Source organism: Procambarus clarkii, chromosome 60, assembly GCF_040958095.1.
Source record: "Procambarus clarkii isolate CNS0578487 chromosome 60, FALCON_Pclarkii_2.0, whole genome shotgun sequence".
Classification (NCBI taxonomy): Eukaryota; Metazoa; Arthropoda; class Malacostraca; order Decapoda; family Cambaridae; genus Procambarus; species Procambarus clarkii.
This window is the reverse complement of record NC_091209.1, coordinates 30397731-30403211: the sequence shown is the minus strand read 5'-3', so window position 1 is coordinate 30403211 and position 5481 is coordinate 30397731. Positions and strand designations below refer to the sequence as shown.

Below are 5481 nucleotides of genomic sequence, written 5' to 3'. Positions count from 1 at the left end.
ACACGTGATTTATCGAGTCTTGTTGGGAGAGTCTGCGTTATCTGTAAGCACTTAATAATGGTCTTAAGCCATGATCTTCATAATGTTTCTCAGCTGGACCTCTGTAAAACTGTAAATCTTGTGTTGACTCAAAGTGTATTTTGACCAATCCACACTAGAAAATGAAGGGACGACGACGTTTCGGTCCGTTTTGGATCATTCTCAAGTCGATTGTCTTAACAATCGACTTGAGAATGGTCCAGAACAGACCAGTGTCTCGTCGTCCCTTAATTTTCTAGTGTGGATTGGTCAAAATACTTCATTCCCGTTATTGTGAATCATCGGCTGCTAATTGTATTTTGTTACCATGTATTTCTGCAGTGTTTTTGTTTATTATCCGATTTGGAGTTGATCGAGTCGGTAAATTGTGTTCCGAGTACCCGTTTCTGTCGTGGCTGTGCACGAGTGTTCCAGACGTTGGTGTTTGTATATGTAGTGCTGGTCTGATTATCCTGACCTCGGCTGTCTGTACCTTTTCTTTCCGTGTGGCTCAGGTTCTCCATGCACGATGTTTGCCGCCATAACTTGGACATTTGGCGGCTGTGGTCTGGGTTGCCTTGTGCTTTGCTATAATGTCTTTGGTTGGATGCCTCAGGCTGTACACTCCGCATCTCTCCTGCTCGGTGCAGCGTGTTTGATGGAGGCCGTATTTCTGACATCTGAAGCCGCGCAGGGGTTCCGAGACGTATGGTCTCTGTACATTCTCCAACTTCCATGACCGAATGTTTCTGGCACATATCCCATGACTATCACAAGAACCTGACGTGTAGCTGCTTTTGTATATTTTTGTGAGCCATTATTCTGCATTCAAGATTTGCTTGTGTTTTAGTATTGGATCTAGTGTTACGTCGACTGGGTATCCCAACAGCACGACTCGTGCGCGTCTTTCTGAAGGGTTCAGCTTGAGCAAGCACACACATTTTCCTTGCAGGAATATTACCATTTCTAGATAAATTGCAGTCTTTTGGTCTGGTTGTGTCATTATAATTTATCCTTTTAGGTTGACTGAGATGGGAATTTTGAGCTCTGGTTGCCTCTTCCATTGCCATTACTACTCCATATGTTACAGGAAAGTTGGATGTGCATTATCTTGAATTTGGGAAAATATGCCGAGTCTGACAGTGGATGGTGTATGACTGGTGTTATCCCCTCTAGATTCATTATATCTTGTATCTTCCTGGTAGAAATACTTTGTGTAGCCTTGATAGCAGTTTCCTTCTCTACTTGCTGTTCCTCGGTACACTGTCCCTCGTTGCCAGGAAAAGGCTTCCATTTCCCCTTTCTCCTGAACTTCTCCATGTCGTTTCCCCATAGTGAGGACAGATTCACTGTCCTCCCTAATCTCCAAGTCACTCGTAGGTCTGGAGAAATTAATTTCACTCCAACGGAGGTCTAAAGTGATTTTAACATTGTAATCAGGGATACCCAACACCTAATTGAGCTGTTTGGTCTACCTTTCACAGGCAATCTCAGTGCACCTTGTAAAATGCCCCTTTGTGGCACTACCCACAGGGTATCGCCTCGCCCTTCAGGGTATGACTAAGTGACCTGGTCAGTGGTAATGCCTCACACAAAATAATAGGTCTTGGGAGCTGAGCGACCAGACCACTGTGGTAACTGTGGGTCTCCTGCATAAGGTGCAAACAGCAAATAGTCAACAACTGTATTTATAAAAGAATTGCAGACCAAATCTTCGACGTTCCTTCCAAACAAGATATGATCAGAGTTTGGGTACTAATTGGTTGTTCCTCACAAAACAGCGAGGATTTGATCTCATAACTGCTCAAAGTCTGAAGTTTTCCATAAAACAAACCTGTGTGTGTCCTGCCGTACCAGTGGCGAGTCTCACGGCTTGTGATAGGCTCATCCTAGTAATGTAGGTCATTATGAGCTTTAGCCACAGCCTATAGTTCTTAGTTACCTCTACCTCTCGCCTGATGCTTCACTACTCGTAATTTGTATTATAGCTTCACTCAATTCTTAACGGATAGACCAAGTTATGGTATACTTTTATTAGCGTCTTGGCCTTGACACATACCAAACATCCATGATCCCTCCCAATTATTAAAGATTCTAGAACATACGCACTCCCGGCGGCACGCACTCCGGGCCCCACGCACTCCGGGAGGCCCGACACACACATGCAGTCGACATGATACATCAACAGCTGTGCAAGTTCACTTCCTCGTATCACTGGAGATTGTTGCGAACCCAAAATGTTTCGTCTGAGAACATTTAATACAAGAACATTAAGTCCAACAGATGCTAATGTAGTGATTGTCTATAAGAAGACCTCATCCAGCAGACGACCCCGTCGTCATAACCTCGGAGAGCTCAAGAGGTTCCTGCTCATGCTAACACCGCCAGGTGATGAACATTCCTTGACATGAGCGCTATGTGATGAGCATTCGTTCACATGACCGTTATGTGATGAGCAACTGCAGCCATCGTGTTGGGTTTGAGTGTTGTGAGTGGTGAGCCGGACTACGGTGCTCGGTGCTCACATGGCCACGTGTGCTCTTCGCCCCACAACCAACAACACTGCTCAAATAATGGAGAGAAAAAGGCCTCCAGAGAGAACCTATTCTCCCTTGCCAAGCTCTCCAGTAATTCACTAAAAATGCCTAAATGACCACAGAAGAAAAATTATCGACAGTGTGCTCACTTAAACCCATTTCCCGGACTGGAATTGGAATTACAATGGACCGGAGTCCATACTTTCCCCAAGTACTTATCTGGAGATCGTACCAAGAAGGTGGAATTTGCTGACATTGTGTGTGGCTATGGAGGAGTGTTGGTTTTCCTTGCCCAGATTTTTCCTGACACGCTTATGTTAGGCATGGAAATACGGGTGAAGGTGCTAGACTTTGTTGTTGACCGCATTCATGGCTTGAGAGATAAGAAGGATGTGCCTGGCGGATATCAAAATGTAGCTTGTATTCGTACTAATGCAATGAAGTACCTTCCAAATTTATTTGGGAAAGGACATATAAGCAAAATGTTCCCGTTTCGTCATCCACACTTCAAAAGAGCCAAGCACAAATGGAGAATTATCAATGCATCACTCCAGGCAGAATATGGTTACGTTCTGCGTGAACGGGGGCCTTGTGTACACTGTGACGGATGTGAAGGACCTTCATGAGTGGATGGTTCATCATTTTACAGAACATCCTTTATTTATTCGTGTGGATGAGAATAATTTGGCTAATGATCCAGTGGCACAGAGCCTATTTGAGAGCACCGAGGAGGGTCAGAAGGTATCCCGCAATAGTGGAGACAAGTTCCTGGCTGTTTTGTCGCAGCATGTCAGATCCAAGACAACTTAGCATTTTGGAAGTGTGTGTACAGTAACAAACTGTATCAGGCGACAGACGAGTGGGCGCCTGACAGCTGAGTGGACAGCGCTTCGGATTCGTAGTCCTGAGGTTCCGGGTTCGATCCCCGGGGGCGCCGGAGACATATGGGCAAAAAGTTTTTCACTCATGTCCCTTGTTACCTAGCAGTAAATGGGTACCTGGGAGGTAGACAGCTGCTATGGGCTGCTTCCTGGGGCGGTGTAACAAAAGGGAGGCCTGGTCGAGGACCGGGCCGCGGGGACGCTAAGCCCCAAACTCATCTCTAGATAACCAAGAGAAGAGTAGCGAGGGCAGCCAAGTAACATTCTTACACATGTCCACCACTGTGTACACCACCAACAATCTCTAGCAGCTTCACGCCTCAGTACTACAGGTACACATGTCCACCACTGTGTACACCACCAACAATCTCTAGCAGCTTCACGCCTCAGTACTACAGGTACACATGTCCACCACTGTGTACACCACCAACAATCTAGCAGCTTCACGCCCCAGTACTACAGGTACACATGTCCACCACTGTGTACACCACCAACAATCTAGCAGCTTCACGCCCCAGTACTACAGGTACATATGTCCACCACTGTCTACCCCACCAACAATCTCTAGCAGCTTCACGCCCCAGTACTACAGGTACACATGTCCACCACTGTGTACACCACCAACAATCTAGCAGCTTCACGCCCCAGTACTACAGGTACACATGTCCACCACTGTGTACACCACCAACAATCTCTAGCAGCTTCACGCCCCAGTACTACAGGTACACATGTCCACCACTGTGTACACCACCAACAATCTCTAGCAGCTTCACGCCCCAGTACTACAGGTACACATGTCCACCACTGTGTACACCACCAACAATCTCTAGCAGCTTCACGCCTCAGTACTACAGGTACACATGTCCACCACTGTGTACACCACCAACAATCTCTAGCAGCTTCACGCCCCAGTACTACAGGTACACATGTCCACCACTGTGTTCACCACCAACAATCTCTAGCAGCTTCACGCCCCAGTACTACAGGTACACATGTCCACCACTGTGTACACCACCAACAATCTCTAGCAGCTTCACGCCCCAGTACTACAGGTACAAACGTTACCAACATCCTCCTGGTGGTTCCTGAACCTCGGGCAGCTTTAAGTGCTTGACCGCAGTGGCCACCCATCTGTGGTCACAGCCACCATTTTGTGTAAATAAGGTCACCTGGGTGTGGTCACAGCCACCATCTTGTGTAAATAAGGTCACCTGGGTGTGGTCACAGCCACCATCTTGTGTAAATAAGGTCACCTGGGTGTGGTCACAACCACCATCTTGTGTAAATAAGGTCACCTGGGTGTGGTCACAGCCACCATCTTGTGTAAATAATGACACCTGGGTGTGGATTTTATTTTCACGAACTTACTATTTGTGTGTTGAATTGTCTTCCACTGACTTGTCCATGTCCACAGCGATTAGCCTGTCAGTGCCAGAACAGGTGAAGTCCGAGTCTTGGAGACGAAGATTACCTGACCGTCCCTGGCGTGTCCAGCACTGGGCGAGGTGTCCTCAGGTGAGTGGGTAAGTATAGCGGAAATATCTTATTTAACAACTCACTTTTCAACACTTTGTAGAGATTATTTAATGTATCAACTATGTATAACAAAGAACAATTATCTTGATTGGAACGTTTCTAAATCTGAAATTTGGGGAGAGAAGCCATACTGGTGAGGCAGGTCAAAGGGTTAAGGAAAGATTTCCCTCGAGAGGGTTGAGTACCCATCCAGTTGTATTGTTATGTGCCTCTGATATACAGAGCAATCGCAGCATAATGCATTATGCTTAATACACTGGATGACGAACACGTCACGGTTATGTTAGGTTGATTAACGATCCAACCCAATCCTTCAGGTTAGGTTGGGTTGGTTCGTTATTGCAAGAGTCAACTAATTAAAAAATAAACATTGGGGCTATCACTATAGGTCAGTGTTAGAGGAGCTGGTAGGCGGTGGACAACGGTGTAAACCATTAGATGAATGGTGGATTAACAAGATGGTGGATCACTGGTAGATGAATGGTGGAATAACAATACTGTTAGATCAA

At 46.2% G+C, this 5481-nt stretch overlaps 1 pseudogene; it reads left to right on the top strand.

The window, feature by feature from the left end:
- The first annotated feature begins 2659 nt into the window (after positions 1–2659).
- On the top strand, positions 2660–3365 carry LOC138353939 (tRNA (guanine-N(7)-)-methyltransferase-like; annotated as a pseudogene).
- Positions 3366–5481: the final 2116 nt, after the last annotated feature.